This window comes from Struthio camelus, chromosome Z, assembly GCF_040807025.1.
Source record: "Struthio camelus isolate bStrCam1 chromosome Z, bStrCam1.hap1, whole genome shotgun sequence".
Taxonomy (NCBI): Eukaryota; Metazoa; Chordata; class Aves; order Struthioniformes; family Struthionidae; genus Struthio; species Struthio camelus.
In genome coordinates this window covers 16,817,929-16,836,253 of record NC_090982.1, presented here as the reverse complement: position 1 = coordinate 16,836,253, position 18,325 = coordinate 16,817,929, and the positions used below count along the sequence as shown (strand labels likewise).

The 18,325-nt window shown below is 39.3% G+C and overlaps 1 long non-coding RNA gene across 1 annotated transcript; it reads left to right on the top strand.

Annotated features, from left to right (window-relative positions):
• Nucleotides 1-8,825: 8,825 nt before the first annotated feature.
• LOC104145322 (uncharacterized) lies at nt 8,826-17,554 on the top strand. The gene is made up of 3 exons (XR_694309.2): nt 8,826-9,136; nt 11,012-11,061; nt 15,999-17,554. It is a non-coding gene; the product is annotated as an uncharacterized lncRNA (long non-coding RNA).
• Nucleotides 17,555-18,325: the final 771 nt, after the last annotated feature.

Here is an 18,325-nt window from a genome sequence, read left to right as displayed (position 1 = left end):
GGAAGCAACGGGGTGCAAATGTGTTTGCCTCACCTGGAGTTCACTCCTTGCAAGATTCAGCTTGCTGCAGATGCTTCTGATAATTATAATCCCCGATCCTATCTGTCCATTGGGTGATTACGATATACTTGCTGACTAAAATGCAGACTCTTTCTGCAAAAGATACATGTATCCTGTCACCTGCTAGCAAGTGTTTCCATTGCACACAATGAGATATCTTTTCAGTTGGGCAAAAGGGAGAAAGCAAGTGGAACCACTGGGAAAGAGGCTAGCAGGCAGTGTTTTCACCAAAGTATGTGACACAAACCCTGTCTCCATCCAGGAATGCCTAGGAAAACGTGTGGTTTTGGAGTTCATGGAACATATACACTGAAATGTTAGCCTGGGATTGATCAGTGGTTGAAAGTTGAGAGTCATATTACCTAAAAATAGCATGAAATCTTTTCAGTTGAAGGTTATGAAGCCTATAGTTGCAAGACACTGCTGTCCCTCTTCCGCTTTCTGCTTTTTCTTTCCCCTAACATGGTGGCCTGTCTATCCATCTTTGCTAGCACAGCTGCTTGCATGGTCAGCCTATAAAATGGATTGGGGAATTGATCTGACATTAAAAAATTCTTTTTTTTGTTACTAGATTATTTTTCCACCAGGTTGTTCCGTAATTCCAGTCAAAAAAGCATGTTTGTGTGTTCTTTTTCCAGTTTGGGAAAGGGGATGGACTGTTACAGCATGAGGTGAAAAAAAGCATCAAAGATGGAGGGAAATGTAGTTTCCCCAATGCCCATTCAAGACATTGTGATTTGAAAGTATAGCTTCACTATGCCCTTTAAACTGAGCTTAAATTCACAAATCTCAGAAAAATTACAGGGTCAAGTGGAATTTACGAGAAAGCATTCTGCTTTCATACGGTTTCCACCTTAGACCAGGTTTTGGTTAACTGCCTCGTAAAGAAAGCAAAACTAGCTGGGTAGGACATGCAACAAAATGACAAAGCGTCAGTATAAACCACACCAAAACCACTATGCGTTTCACTCTTTTGCTCTTTTCTGCCCTAAAGATATGATAGTATTATTGCTTCAGGAAGCTTAACGTGAGATGTGTCACACAGCAAATACAACCTTAAGCTTTTAATGTTTTATTGATCTAAATAGGGGGGTGTGAACTTACAGCAGTTTTACATAGCTCAGTGCAGACAAAGATTTAAAGGGCAAAGATGTATGGTCATTTGTAGAAGAAATGGGACATGAGGACGTTGTTTGATTTAATTAGTCAGTTCCAAGAATAACTTATTGAAAAGAGTACATGTTGTTAAGCATATAGGAGCATTTAATAGTTTCCTTTTCTGATCCTCAGTGAAATGTAGCAACACAAAAACCCATGATGATAAGAAATCCCAACATTATGACTACTGAGGTAAGATTAGAACTGCTTTAGTGAGCATTCATTTAGAAAAAGGAGCTTTAGTCATAGCCCCAGACTCAAATATATGTGTGCATATAAATGTGTATGTGTGTGTGTGTGTGTATATGTGTATGTGTATATGTATATATGTGTATAATTACTAATTTCTCAATCATTTGAAAAATCTTTTGAGGTTGGATTGGGAAAAATGCCTTACAGTTTAATGGCTGGATACACGTGTTCCTTATTACAGCTGAAATGTACAATGCAATTTAAAAATACTGTGAGGCATGTCCTGTAACTGGTCTGTATATATAATACAAAAATAGAAATAAGTATGTTTCATCAGCAATAATCTCGGTTGTGCTGCCATGCAAGAATGCTAAATTAATTTCCTATTTGGAATTCACAAGGGCAGTAGAAATGTCAATAGATGGTTATGGTAGAAAAAGGAAATAAATCCTTTATGATAGGGCCTATGAGCTGGTTGTAACACAAGTAGGGAACAACAGAAAGGAAGAAAAATTTAAACGTTCCCTTCCTGAGAAGGAGGAAGAGAAAGAGGTTTAAAGAGGACATGACGTGAAACACTTCTGCAAGGCAAACTTGGGCTTTGAGAGTTGAATTCCTACTCTCTCTGTGGTTTTTATTTTATTGTGGACTGATTGTACTAATTTCTGTTTTTTCTTTTCTGCTTATTTCCTGGTTGATTATGTCTGTTCCTTGCTCTCACTTTCCAGTTCCATTAAATTGCACTTTTCCTGTTTGATGTCAAATTTATGTTTGCTACAACTTTAGTGAAGTCGTGGAATGGTGCTGTCTATAAACTAGGTGCCAGTAATTGTGTTGAATGCATGTATTTTGTTTCACCTGACTCTTTTAAAAGGACGTAAGAACTGGAAGATGGTTTGTTTGTTTTAAAGGGGTGTATGGTGTAATTTAATTAAGCAGAACTTCAATCAAGAACAGAGGTCTGTATGCACAGATCCAATTATAAGATCAGGGCCTGGGTGTACAATAATTAGCTTGCTCAGCATACAAATATGATTAAGCAGACACAATCAGTCAGCTTGATCTATTCTAAACAAACTGTGTTTACCTGTTTTCAGCCGCACGGTGTTTTATGGAGAATGACTGTCTTTCAGCTAATTTGTATTAGGTTTAAACAAATTAATGCCTAGTATATTTTTATGGTTCATATCTTGTTAATATTCCTATTACCCGTATTAATAATATTTCCTTATACCATGAAAAAAATCTGGCCTATTTTTCTGTTTTGTAATTTTGTCCTATCAAACTAATGGCACAAAACCGTTTATGAGTTTAGCTGGTCTGTTTGTCACAAAACCAAACTTTTGCTGTGTCTAAATACTAAAAACATTTATTCTCGTTAGATCAGTTTTTGTTTGCCACAAATTTAATATGTAAAATTCAAGACAAATTATTCTCATATACTATAACTTAGCATGTGACAGGCTGTGCTTGGTGACTCAGTACCAGAATGACATAAAGAACCTTTTGGTTCCAAATCTTTATCGTTATTGACCCAAGCTGATCTTGCATGATTACTTATCTTTCTCTATTTTAATTTATCCATCCATAAAATGTAAACGATACTTGCTATGAAACTCAGAGGAGTCAATTTCTCTAAGAATGTGTTTTATCTTTTCAATGAGCATTTTAACACAATCTATGCTCTTTTCTTGCTGGCTTTACTAGTAATGACAATTACTTTTTTCTCTTTCCCAAAATTTTCTTTACTGTTAAGTCATTTTAAACAATGCATGTAATTATTGCTAATTCATACTCGTTTTCCAAATTGTACTGTCATCATAATTTACATGTTAAAAATACTTTTTTTTGTTATCCAGCTAGCTCAAGTGATGTGTCAGTGCTAACTCATTGGTTCAAACTTATTGCCATTTAGTTTTAGGAAACGTTTTTTGCCATTTAGTAGTAGTCAGAAGCTAAAAGGTGTTCTAAATGGCTTCTATTTAATGGGAAAATATCCTTTTCTCCATTTTACTTAGCTCCAGAATAACGTGATATATTGTTGTCTTTCATGTAATTCTCCTATTAAAGTGTTACCGTTCTTTGAAAAATGCCATATTTTGATAGTCAGATGTACTATGTTTTTAGAAATACAATACAACTTCTGAGGTTAACTCCTTTATCTGTTTAGTTCACCAAACCAAAAAAAGGAGGGGAAGATTTCTTACCAGGATTGTTGATGACTAGGACATTCAGCTTTGCTGTTACTTGCTAACATCAGGTCTTCACAAACTGTAGCTCAAATAATAACAGTGCTTATTAAACCTGACTATTCACTGCAACCTGCCGTATCCTCAGCTCTTCTGACCCAACTGCTTGCAAGGCCATACCACAAAAAGGGTTATAAAAATTAGCTAGGTTAAAAGTAACTTCCTCCTGCTCCTCCATTTTTTTTGTTGGGGTCAGTCCTGCTGGCCTAAGTGAGTACAGCAATTTCCGGGAGTGAGGTGGAGCAGATTTCTGGGGAGAGTAACCCTTGACTTCCAGTGGCCAGCCTTGACCCAGCTGTTACCTCAGGCTGGGTTGCCTCCCCAGCAGGCAACTCACAGCGCTGTGACTCAGCAAGTAAGAGTTCCAGCTTCGACTCTGCCGCTGGCCTGTGGAGATGTACTGAATAAGATTCTTCATCCATGAGTGAGCTACTCAAAATGATAATGAGTCATTGCAATTTGTAATTCCAGTTTCCATTCTTTCATGAAGTGCCAGTGGGGTTGGTGCAGTGCAGAGTCTTTGTTGAAAACCTTAAGAGAATTTTAGTTCCAGGGAAGAAAAGGGAGAAATTGTTTTAGTAGGCTATTAAAAGCTGCGTTTATTAAAATGCTAGGTTTAATTCAGGCTGAAATGACTGTTCTTGGCCACAGTCCAACAGCAGTTTTTTTTTTTCCCCGAGGGCTAAATTTGCCAAACTTCTGGTCAGCCAGTAATGTGAAGAATATATTAAAATGCTGTTGTACTTGTGTACTCTTACAATAGCCGCACTTTAGGCTCCCACTAAAGAATTTAATTATAACTGCTGCACTGTAGATTCTGAAAGATCTTCTAGTGGAGAAAGCGATCCTGTAGTAAAGATTCAGCTGTCATTCAGAGTTTTGGTTCGTATCTTGATTTTTATGCAGAATCATTCTGAGACCGCAGTAAACTTACACAGCATTTGTTGAAAAAGGGTTACAATTTAATATTTATCTATCTCATGGAATTGCTAAAGGGATAAACTAACTATATTATCGGCGAAGGAAGAACCATAGCTAACCAGTTAGGTATTGCTGTAACTGGAGGGCAGTGCAGTAATCTAGTTTTGAGCTGATGAAATTTGTGGATGCTTTGTAGAGAACTGAATCAACAAAGAAGGCAAAAGATCAGGAAAAGGCAGAAGACCGTTTTGGCAGAATCTAGAAGTCAATAGTGATAGGGCTTGGTGCATGGTATTTAGGAAGAGCAGAAGCAGAAAGGAATTTGATTTCTGCCCGCTGTTACCAAAGTTTTATTTTATTCTCTAAAGCAAAATCTAGCAAGTTTGAGCATGTGAAATTATGTTCCAAACCCAGTTTGTGTCTGTAAATAGAACTGGCTGGACGTTCAAAGCTTCTGAACATCCCATAAGTTAGATAACGTGTGTTTTTACAGGGGATGTTGGGCACTGGACAATTCAGAGGATACTCTGGGAATGTCACCCCAGATTCAGTCTTAAACTCAGAGGTAGCCTTTTGAATCACAGAGCTGACGCTCCGGAAACAGAAGATAGTTACAAAGTAAGAACAAGACTTCCTATTTCTAGGGAAGGAGACTCCACAGCCGCTCTGGGCAACCTGTTCCAGTGCTCAGTCACCCCCACAGTGAAGAAGTTTTTCCCTCATGTTCAGAGGGAACTTCCTGTGTTTCAGTTTCTGCCTGTTGCCTCTTGTCCTGAGGAGAGTCACCTCCATCCTCTCCTTTATCGATCACCGTTTTTTGTTGTTAATAAGACGGAACCAAACAATTCCTGTTGCACCTGAGTCTTCAGAGGCTCTAGCCATCCTGAAAGAAAAAAAAAAAGAATTGGCTAAGATCCATCAAATGTGTATGGCATAAAGATCTAATTCTTAGTTATTTCCATTGCCCTCCTCGCAAGAATCAATCAGTACAAATCTTGGGTGTGTATGTAATAAGTTATGAGGACGTGTGGAAGTACCTTAGGAAGCCAAGTCTTGTGGGTAATTTTCCATGCGATTGTCAGGCAGCAACAAGAGTAGGCTGCTCCCTACAGGAAGGTGAGCCAAGTGCAGCTACCACACAGTCCAGGCAACAGACTCAAAAGCAGGGTGCGGTCCCACAGCATCAGAGGCAGGTGAGCAGAGGAAGGTGGTGACTGCAGCAAGTCAGTGAGCGTCAGGCAAAGACAAGATAACAGGCCAGGTCCAAGGTCAATTCAGGAAATCCAGACAGTTCAGGAACATGCTAGGGGCAAACACACCTCAGATGGACCTCAGGCAAAGACGAGAGTCCCAGGCCTGAACTTACACGGAGCCCTCAGTCAGAGGCGCAAGGTGAGCCTTGTTATGGCATCTAAGGTCTCTTTGTGCACTTTAGGCACTGACAAGTGTTTATTGGGCTTTGGGTGTGGGCTTTGACGTAGTTTTAGTGTAGATGAGAGGCAGAAAGGAATTGCCATATCAAGACAAGGAAAAGGCAGCAGAAAGATGAATAAGTGATAAATGCCTCTTTGGAATGGAGCTAAGAGTCTGCTCTTTTGAGCGGAGCGTCTGTTGGAAAAGCAGACTGACTCTGGATGAAGACATCTGCCTCTCCCGGCCTCCTACCTTCCCTAGCAGGGCAAAGGAGTGTCTTGCTTCTTTTATCAAAACACACACACATGCGCGCGCACACACACACATGTAGGCAAAACCACCCTCGTATAGTCAATTTCCCCAGATTGAAAGAGTTTGGCTTCATGATTTGCTCTGTATTTGAACAGTACGTACTATCATGAAGTTACTAACAAGAATGTCTTGTTGCTCAAATAATACTGGTAATACTAATAAGACCCTGAGTGGTGGAGGTTATTCATCCTAGAGTTTCTTAGTTGCTTTGCTTGTTGACTGAAGAGAAACACGTATTTTTTTCCATCTTATCTTTGGTCATCCACTTCTTAGGACAGGGTCTTACTGTACTTACCTCTTGACATTTTATGCCCCAGATTTCTGGAACACCATCTATTCAGTTCTATAACGCTATAAACAAATTGTATAAAATTTGCCATTCAGTGTGCAGAGACCTGCCCTCTTTCTTTTGAGCGCTCTTTTTCTCAAAGTCATGACGTCTGTTTCTTTCTAAGTTTCCTTATGTGTCAAGTTTTCTTCAACTGAGGTCACTTATGTCCATAATAATGGAGAAATGATCACATCTTTTCCCTAGTCAGACTTTTGTAATTCTGTGGCAGCAGCACCGTAGGGGTGTAATAAATTTGTTACCTCCTCGAGGTGTTCTTCTATTTCAGCTTGACATGAGAGTACCCCCTAGTGGCAATTTCTTTAATGAGTTTACGAGTGCCAGGGAAAAGCAGAACTTCCAAGATGGCAAATTAGCTGGCAACTGTTTGTTACAATGAAATATTGTTATCGTTCAACACATTGTTTTCTGCATAATAAATTTCCTGGACGTTATTCCACTGTTTATAGATGGACTTATGGTCCATGAGTTTCAGTAGTGGACCCAATTTCCCGTCAGTACATCTCTCTAGTAAATTTAAACACACCTTTATTTTTCAGGTGCAGATCATACTTACCCATTTTAGTTTTTTGCTTTCTAAATTTTGCAATTTATCTATATTTTTGTTAGTAACATCCTCCTGTTTCCCTCTTCTTAGTTCAAGGTTCTTTAATATCCATATCATCCCTTTGCAGGCCTTGATTAATCTTGCATAACATCATGTTTATGTCTTGTTTCTTCTACATTTGTTTTTCATTAGAATTTGTCCATTGCCTTTTAAGATGCTCCAACTTAATTTGAGCATTCACTCCCACACTGTGTTTCACAAATCACTATTTTCAATTCCAGAGGATTTGTTTCACAACAGATGCAAAAAGGTCTCACATGAACTTCATTACTTGTAAGTAACCAAATGTAGCAACACAGTCCATTCTGGGTCAGTGGTCTTAACTGTGAAAACATCTGCCATGTGTTTGATTTCTGCACATCTGCAATAAGGATCATTTGTAACTGCACACTGCTGTTTATTACATGCACAATCTATAAGTATTACTTGGCAACAGTTAGGAACTCTGTTCCACCAGTATTTGGAAGTGTTTGGAACCACTGACTGCTTTGGTGACTGTTGCAGAGTTCACACTGACATTTACTTGTGTATCTTGATCGTATCTGGCGACTAATAGCTCCCAGTTGGCCTACAGAGTTTCCAAGATTGCCTTCATGAAGACTCAGCTTTCCACTTGCACTTCTTTGGGACTAAATGATCTTTAGAATCTAGCCTAGACAGTTACCCACAAACTAGTTAAAACTGATACATAGTGCAGTTTTGGGGTGTTTGTGTCTTTCATTAGGGCACACTCAAAATCTCTGGAACAGTGCTCAAAAACTGGCACCACAGCCAGTAATTTTTTGCCCAGCCTCATGCCTTTTCCACTGGAAGAGCTTTTAACTGCTGCCGTTAACAGTCTGTATCTTAGAGTTGAACCCAAGCTTTCTCCCATACACTAAATTGTTCTTAGGCTTTCCTGAAAGACCTTATCTTAGCCCTTCTTCCCTCTGCTCAGCAGAATTTCTTCCATGGATATATTCCTGATAGGTTTACCAGGCTACATCTGCCTACATTAAGCTGTAGTATTTCCATTCATAGCCCCCCCCCCAACTTTTTTTTAAAGTAACTGTCACATAAACAGGAAAATTACAAGATGAACAACAGAAATGCGTTGTTTTGCCTAGTAGGCCCAAATAGAAAATGGTATGAAAATGGTCTCCCTCCTTTTTTTTTTTTTAAGAGGATTGCCTCTACCAACTCAGTTGAAGTCCGGTCTTAGAAACACTTGAACTGGTATAGCTAAAAAGATGATGACATCAAGCAGGTGATGAAGTGTGTTTGGGGAGTGGAACTATCCGACACAGATCTGGTGCAGCTTTAAGGAGAATGTCTTTCCCCTCTCTTTTTTAGTCACTCCTTTTTTTTCTCCCTAAATTGTGAGGAATGACAAATAACTCTGTGTTTGGCTGTGCTTCAGCAAGGGTCGGAGAAGCTTCTCATGGGGAATAAGATGCTGAATGAGGGAAGTTAGGTGCTGGGATTGCCATCAAAAGGTTAAACTGATCATCATTTGTTAAAATCTGTAAAACAGTTACCATTTAACAGCCCTGTTGTTAATGACTGCATTGTTGCTCTGCTCTTACATCCCGTCTTCCTACCCTCCAGTTTACCTTCTGTTCAGAATGCACATTCTTCAGGGCAGGGATAGTCAGGCAGTCTGTGTTTTTTCAGCAGCTGGCCCAGCAAAACCCAGGGTTTAGTATACTACAAATAAACAACGGCACCTACTCAAGAGGCAGGCTAGTAAAATGGTCTGACGTTCTCCTTTGAGACTTATGTTCCTGTTTCTTTCAGAGAACTCTGTGAAGACTTTGAGAAACTCAGCCAAGCACTCAGAGTGAGCAAACTTTTTCAGTGTTTTTTCTTCCTGAAAGCTCAGAGTAGGAAAATCTGGTGAGTATGTTTTCTCCATTATCTTTAAAAACAGGTATAATTTAAGATACGTGTGTATCTATGTATGTATTATCATACATAATATGATATATATAATAAGATATGTATAAAGCCATATGTATGAAAGCTTCACTTTATGAGGATAATGTGTACCCCATTTGAACTATAATGCATGATGGAATACCAAGAACTGTTTGCTGTCTGAAGGAGGAATATATAAAGTGTAAAGCAGTGTTTACTGTATTCTGCTGTAGGTATAGCTCGACTTTATTATAATGCCCTGGACGGCAGGTTTCTTCAGTCTGACTTCTTGAAAGAGTAGCGTTTTAAGCACCAAAGCTCCGTTCTAGAAAACTTTTCCCCAGAGACTCATGGGATTAATTTAGGCTCTATGAGAGACTGGATCAAAGTTACAAAGAGTTCACTGCTGAGCTAGGAAGAGTGGACTAGATCCTCAAAGGTATGTATAGACTTACTTCCCGTTTTTGAGCAGTGTTTTCAGAGTGTATCTAAGATAAGATATGGTCAGTTGTAGCAGTGATGAATTTCCCTTGTTTTGAGAAGGCTTTAAGGAGTGTTTGGTTGGCACTGAGTTCATTATCCGTAGGTTTTCCTAAGGAAAAAAAATGAAGTCTGAAGCAAAGGTAGCCTATAGTTGTAATCTAGAAGAAAGGAGGGGAAAAATTTTCTTCCTTAATTTCTCGTGTTCGGGAGAGGGAACACCAGGCAGCTGTGCGAAACTATTTCAGCAGCTTACTCAAGTCTTCGGTTCTTTGTTTGCAAGAAGATCAGTGTCTGTGTGATTCATCTGACATGCCCAATGTGCTGTTAAATGGAAATGAAAAGTATGTGTTGAAAATATAAATAAAAAGGAATTAAAGCTCTGGATCCCACTGCAAATAATCTTTCAAAGCATTTTGTCCGTTTTACTAGTTGTACAACTTCCCCAAAGCACACCATGCAGATGTACCTTCTTCAGGAACTGCACGGACCTTTGAATATCACCATTCCTGCTGCAACACAGGACTGTAGTATTTGTCTAAATCTAGCCACTCTGAAAAAAAGATAATTTGTGTTTATTCTCATCATTTCAAATATACTCAGAAATGCCACTTTTCAAGGGACTAATGTAAGAGAAAATGTCTTTTGAAAAACTCCAGCCATAAGCCATAAGATGAAACTATTAAAAGCTTTTCTAACGGAAATACAGTTTTGAAGAATGTTAAGTACTAGTGTATAGGTTTTGAGAGAATCCCTACTGCTGCCATTCAATCATCTCATGTTTAGAAGTTTTCTAAAATTTAAATACAGTAAGTCTTCCGAAATATTCTGAAATACAGTAAATATTCCGAAACAGGAGCTTGGAGGATGAAATAATAACAGGCATAGATACAGTCAGAGCAAATTGTACAAGTCTGAAGCACATTCGCTGTTCATGCAAAGCCAGTTCCTCTCAAGCCTTTCATTCAAAACCCCAAGAGACTGAGGTGCACACAAACTCCCACAAAATATGTTTTAAAAAGTTGCTATTTTCATTCCATGTACCGTTAGGGTCAAATCCTGACTGTATACTTGGCCAAACAGTTTCACTGAAGTCAATGGGACCTCCAGTGTGTGTTTTATGAACAGGACTGAACATGTTGCCATCCTTTGTTTCTTTACCTTATGAACTTAGGAACTTAACTTATTTCCAAAAGATAGGAGTGTCACAGAATATTCTGTGCCTCACCTCCCCACCCTGGAAAATTTCTGAGCAAAGTCAGAACTTCTGGGTAGTTAGCACCCTTGTTAATTCCTGGTAACATAAGCTTGAGTGGGTACAGAAATGCCCCCACAGAATTTTCTGTTTCTGCTGTTTTCTCTAATTCTTGCCAGGCTTCCAGAAGGGACCGATCTAAAGCCATGAAGCAGAGCAGCCTTGACAGGTATGTCTGCCTTTGATGCAGGTGTGTACAGAGAAACTGTTTAGGACAGTTCCAACTCTGCAGAGTTTTGGAGCTTTTTTACAGGACATGAAAAAAGCTATCAGTAAAACAGTTGGAGCTCAGTTATCTCCATGAAAAATGCTAAAGACATACAGATGTATTGTTCTTGGCAGTGATGCTCTGCACTGATCCTCCAGCATGACACTGAAGGCATGGTCACACATTCAGACCTCTGTAAAAGTCATGGAAGGGGGGAGCTTCTGCTTCTCCACTGGTCTTCAGCCTTCTCTGTCTTCCTTTCCTGATAAAACTGAATATCTGTATCTCACAGTCAAAGAGCCACTGAGAATGGAGAGAAAATGAGGATCTGTTTGGATGACAGATCTCCTTGTAAAATCAAAGTCTAAACTGGGCTTCAAAGCATAATTTTTAAATGTAGATTTGGTAAAATTTGTGGGCAAATGGTGTTGAAGGTATCACTGGAATTAGGAGAGGAGCCTTACTAAACCTTAATATTTAAAGTATAGCTTAAGCGTACAGAATGTTCGTTGCGTAGAAGTCTGTAGTGCATTTTTTCTACTCAAGTAAAAGGTATCCCATCTTTAAAGTGCTACAAAACATTATATCATGGACGGATATACTGCATGACACTCCCTTTCCTGCCAGATGCCAGCAAAAAGTTATACAAAATAAACCGTGAAATGAAGGAGTCTTATTCTCGTTACAGTGAAACACAGGAGGGTTCACACTTCTACACTCCTGAAGTATTTCTCAGGCAGCTGGAGATGTATTCAACCCTCAGTATGCTTCCTAACAGTGCACTGAATGTAGGCACCAATAGCTGCTTAATGCATACCCTACTGCGACTTATTTCTGTAATCAGCTTTACGGAGCAGCAGGTGTAAGAGAGTAGTGGTAGCCCTGCTGGCTGTTATTAATAGTTGAATATACTCGTTATTTGAAGCTATAAACCTTCTTTTAAAGCTTGGGGAAACTTTTTTTTTGTAACACATGGTTCCTTGATTTTCCTTTAGCTTAAACTTCCTTTTCCCAAAGAAACACTGTTTCTCTAGCTGTAATGTTCTCTCTGCTATCAAGATTTAGGTCCTTGTCCTGTAGATGAAAAAGCTGGTATGTTAGATTATCCTTATTTCTTTAGAACCTTGGTACTCTTCCCTGGAAACCAGACCCATTTTCACAGATGCCTCCCCTAAAACCAGTGGGGAAGGATGTCTGCCCTGAAGAGTGCATAACATAGACAGATAAAATAGGGTAGAGGACCAGATATAGACACAGCAGAGCTGGAACTGAAACCCAACCGTGTCTTCTCAATACTTTCAAGCTAACTTTACAAACTTTGCGTAGTCTCGCTGCAATGGAGTTACCACATTTGTACCTGCTTTCACATGGCTCTTCTGACATATTGTTAATCAAGAAATAGAAGGTTATAGCACGGCCCCTCTTTTCCTCTGTACTGACGGCAAAAGAAATACTGAAATGTGGCTCTTCTTTCTGTCCTGTTTTCCACTCTCTCTGAATGCCTCTTCCATTTGATTCCTTCCCCATTATATTGTCAATGTCTATACTTATTAATGTAGCAGCTAAATGGAGTTATTTGAAGGGAAGTAACATGAAGATGTATACACAAAGGTTCAGCACAAGATGTTAAAAAAAGTCTGTTTAATTTTTTTCTGCACAAACTCCCACCTGTAATCTCATGTTTCAGATCGTATTCAAATAATTTATAAGTAATAAGAACCTGCAAGATTGAAATTTGCAAAGAGGAATTTTAAAACAAATTTAGGTAGAAAGTAAGGGTGTCTCATTTTTAAAGACACTGGGAAATTAGAATAGCAAGTTCTCTGCTTGGCACAGGTGATCTGGCCTTCTCTGGATTTAGCCCCAGCATATCAAATGAAGGATGTAGCAAAAGGAGTCTTTCTAATTAATCTGCGTGCTTATACTGGCACTTTAGGTCTTTGTATGTCTGTGTATGTGAGTATAAAAGGGGGAGGTTGCACCTTAGTTAACATAGTATGTAGTAAGGTTTAGAGGTTTAAATTTTTTTTTTTTTTGGCAGCTTAGCTTTTATGGTAGTTGTATTCACTGGTAATTTATTACAATCTTATTCAAAAACTTCACTTTGAAGAGTAAGATAATTGCTTCCTTGGGGCTTTTTGTTTTGGTTTGATTTGGGTTTGTTGACTTTTTTGAAAGCAAAAACTTCTAAAAGCTCCATCAGCAAGACATCAAACAGGAATAAGAAATTACGCTTGACACTTGGCTTAGTCACACATTTTTCTAACCATTTGCATTTAGATCTGCTGTTGTAATCAATTTTCTCCATTTACCAACAATTTTTGAGACACGATACTATGACAATTGTAGGCTAGCTATTGTTTTGACCTTTTTTTCCTTGTTTTTATGTATGATACGTGCATGTGCTAAAATCTGCAAAATCGACAGTCTGCTTACAACTTACACCATGAAAATTCAGTTGAAATAGAGGTAGCCCCATAATGAGACTGCCTGTTATTTAGGTGTGATCAACACTGAAAAGGTTTTGCTGGCATGAGTAGTGCAGATTAAGGAGTCTGAAAAGTTTACTCAACCCTACCTCTGAACATAGTTCAGTTAAGCATGGCTATGTAAGCAAAAACACAAAATCCCCCCCTCCCCCCAAAAAAACCCACACCTTTTGCCTGTAGAGGAAATTAACTGACTCAGGCTAACAAAAGGATTATCATTGACATGTCTTACTTGCAAGCAGTAGAGGAGGCTTGCTTTCCTAGCTCTATCAGTGGAGACCTGTTTTGCCTTTACAAAGACAATCACAACATACTGTGAAGTACCAGTTATATTGCAGCTGCAGAGAGGGATACAAGTTCACACTTTGTATACTTCTTTAAGGGCAGCTTCCTCTCTAGCCAGAGGTCAGAACTGCAGGTGGGAGGCCTAGGGAGGATCCTGGGAGTCTGTCTGTAGACCGTATGGGCTCTCCCCCAGACGGGGGACTCCGGAGGTAGTTGTCAGATTGCTGGCCCCACTTCAACTGCTTTGTCTTCCAATTCTGATTTTAGAGCAAAATTCCTTGTCGTTGATGGCACGAGACTGGCAATAAAGACCCACTGACTCCTGTTCTCTGTAAGGAAATCCATGAACTGGAAAAACAGGAGTTAACTTTTCCCAAACAGAACTTATTGCTTACAGAGAATCACTGAAGAGGTCTGTAAACCTCTCATATCGCCTGACAGGGGAAATGGAGGATTACAAAAAGAAAGGAACCCAAAAATTTGCTTTCTTTGACTATTTTTAGCAGCTCATGTTAGGTGGAGAGAAAAGAATTCTGCTTTCTAGAACTAGACAGGCACATTCCTCTGTGCCAGTGAGCTGGAATGGAAGATGCTGCACTTGAAAAAAATCTGGATTTGTTCTAATGGTCTGTACCCCCTTCGTCTTCATTCTTTAAGTGAAAGTAGTGATGTGTCTAGAAACACTGTGCAAAGTCTGCCAGGTTGTTTGCCTGTACGGGCTGTAGTGTTCTGAGGGGTTTAAGTGTCAATCTGGAGGTTTCACTTCTCTGGGATCTTGGGAAAGAGCCTGTTTCCAGTAGCAATGGGCACTGGCGGAGCCCGGACAGAGAGCTGAAATTTAGAATCCTACTCTTGTGAAAAGATTTTGTGAAAAATGTATCTGTAGCCAGGGCAGGGGGCAGAGGGTGCTGAGACACCTGAAGACTGAGTGGTCCCTGGTTACAATCTGGACAGTAGTAATACTGCCTGAGAGTTCAAGAGTGTAGTTTCCTGCCAGCAAAGGGGCAAATGGCTAATTGGAGGGGCACTGCCAGGTGCTATCACAGGCCATACTCGCCAAATCCCCGCTCTCAGTTGGATCCCTGTGGGCAGACCTTTTTGCCTGCACGGTGTCTAACTGAAATCACTGCATAGCCTGAGGCAGGTTTTTGTTATAATAATAGCCACTGGAACCAGTGGATACAGGCTCCCTTTGGCTTAATGAGAAATAATATTTTATAATCCTGTAGTGCAGGCTAAGTAACAAAGAAAACTCTTTTACCAGCTTCTCTTTGGGGTTTCTCTTTGGGGTTCTCCTTGGTTTTGGGGTTTGTTGATTTTTTTTTCCTGTTGGATTATTCTTAACATTCATTTTATTACCTGTGTTTATCGACCAGTTTTTCTCAACCAAAGTATGTACAGAAAGCCTATGCTAGTATTTCAAAGAACCAATTTTGTAACATCCTTATGTATCAGATTTTGTTTCTATTTTAATCAGCGTAGTTCATATCATTTGTATAACGTTCTCCAAATCTTGTGCATTTGTCAAAGGCTTGTCTTTCAGTTTTATTTCTGGTGCCCCAAACCAGTAATAAATATTTTTCTGCAAAGTTTATTCACAGACTTAAGCCATTGTTCCAAGCTCTAGCATCAGGGCTTTCTTCTTTTGCTGTATTTCATTGTGACTTTTTATTACCAGTGACTCGCTTTTCCAAAAATGTTAGATATCCTTGTATATTTGACACTGTCCTGCTGGTGTTTGGTATTCTTTCACTGCGTTACGATTGCCCTTACATTTATTCCAACAAACAACTATCTCATTTTCCCTTGAATTCTGTTTTCCTGAATTTCTAATCAGATCTTCTTTCAGCTTGCTTGGCTCACGCTCTTATTCTGGAAACCTTGGGGTTTTTGTTTGTTTGCTTTTTTTTTTTTTAATAATGTGCAGATATCCATTGCCATCAGCCTAGGACCTGTTATCTCAATTTTGCTTTGAACTATTTATTAGAATACCGCCTAATTCAGAGGACAGTTGTTCCAATTGCTGATTCATTTCCCTTCTCTTCTCTTTGATCTGTAAAATAACCACTTTGCAAGCTGACCTTTCAGGCAATTCCTTGTAAATAAAAACGTATCTTTCCCCAGAGAGGTTCTTGCGTGGATCAGAAGGCTGAAGCTGTTGGCCTCACCTCGTCAGTCGAAGCGTTCCCAGTCTGGGTTTTCTCTGGAGCTGTGGTTGGAGGAGGTGACAGCTATGTGGATGTGTAGCAGCAGGAAACATTTGGCTGATTGAGCAGCATTTTGCATTTCACTTTGAAGAAGTTTGTCTACTGTTAACAAGATAGCAACTCTTAGTTTGGAAACCCCAACTCCTAGTGGTCTGTTCATACTTGTAGGCTTCTGTAGGAGTGCTGTATGCTCTTTTGGACTCTGGGCACTTCAAACAGCACTGTATATTTGTGTGTGTGTGTGTGTATGTGTGTGTGTGCGCGCGCGTGTATGTGTGCGCGTGTGTGTGCGCACGTGTATGTGTCTGTGCATGCGCACACGTGCACAGGGGGTGATTTTCCTTTGCAGTTGCCTGTTCTCACTTGCTTCTGTGAAAAAATGGAACTAGTAAAATCACTGTTTCCACTCCTCTGCCAGACCCCTTACCCTACTAAGATAATTAGGTTTATTTGCTTCAGCTTTGTATGCTTAGGATGAGATTAGGCAAATGATTTCTGTAACAAATGTCAGGATATGTTCTATACTGACTGTTACTTTTTGAATGCAGTTATTACTGAAGTCACTGACTGATTTACCAGTATTACTTAAGGTGCCTTTTCTGTATGAAGTATTACCTCAAGTCTTTACAAAGATATATATTATTAATACATCAAGAGAAGAAAGATCTGACAATCAGAGTTTGTAAGAGTGCTACAATTAAAAAAAAAATACTGAGAATTATGTTAAAGATTGACTAGTTTACTCATCCCGCAGCCTTTGTTTTAGACTAGCATTAGTTATACTATTAAGTAGTGTGGCCCATACCATGCTATTTAATTTTGATCAATATACAAGTTCTGAAATCAATATTTGTGAATGGTAACTTTTTAACTATAATTTTAGATAAGAAAGTAGTGTCAAACATCTTTTTACTATATTTCTAAAATTTAGCTGCTTTTTTACCACATTTGCTTGTATGTTTCTGGCACAATGAAAGACAGGCCTTAAGAGTGTGCATGATCTTGATTTAGCAGAAAAGAAGGTAAGTAAATTTCTTTAAGCGCCTTTATTTGTATTCCCATACCTGATTTGGAAGATTAAAGCAACTTTCGTTTTTCTAAATGAAACAGAAGATTAACCTGTATAGCTTGCACAGCACCAAGCCAAAGTTTATTTTTTCCTGACTGAATTGGATGCATTATTCAAGCCTATAATGGACTTTGTCCTGGAAAATTTTGAGCAACACTTTTAATGAGAGATTCTGAACACCTTCCAGGCCTGGAGCTGAACAATGCTGAACGGTTTGGTAGCTGGCAAAGAATGAAGCAAGAGGAATGAATACATGCCATCTTCCATGTAGTTTTCATTGTAATATTCCATTTGAAGCAGTATGTACAACACTGAAACTCTACCAATATAAGCTGATTATCTGATTCCTGCTGCTGTTGTGTGCTGGAGTGAAAAAAGTTAATAAATTGAACAAAGATATGCAGAATTAAAGCCTTTGCAACAACACCCTTAAGGAAATGGTAAAAAGCGCTTGCATTTTGCCGGTACCCTCATTGGTACCAGCAGGTGTGAGAAGACATGAGAGGGGCCAAAATGATCAAGACTGGGTTGTAGAAGCTAAGCCTCTAGGAACTAGTGTTCTTATTTGTGGAACATGGATTTAGGATTGCTCTGAGCGACTGTGAACATTTGTCGTTAGAGACTGACTCACTCAGTATCTAGCTGTAAATTAGAAAGGACTGGTCTTCCCTCTGCTGCTCAAGGATTTAAATACCACATAAGAAACTTGCAGCCCACTTGATGCCTGTGGCAACTTGTTCAGTTGCAGACTGAAGCATAATCCTTACATGTCTCTCTTCACTGAGTATTAATTCAAGTGACTGGCCCACAGAGTCAGACGGGGGTAGCCAGATTACAAACCTATGCTGAAGTTATTGGATGATCAACAGTACTACATCTATCTCTGTGTATTGCCTGAATTTATGGGACCATATTTCATGGTTCACAGCGCTGCCTTAAACTGGGATGATTTGTGTACTATACTTGACCAGTTAACTGTGGAGGCTGTTTTTTTGGAAAGCAGTGCCCGTCCTTCAGGAGATGTGGGGAGGAAGTTGTCAAGACAAATTAGTGATGGACTTCAATCTGCAGGTTGCCTGCCTGAACAAAAAAATCAATCTGACTTGAATTTACATTCTCAAGGAAGCAAGGGCTGAAAGTCCTAGTAACATTCAGAAAACGAAATGGAACATGGG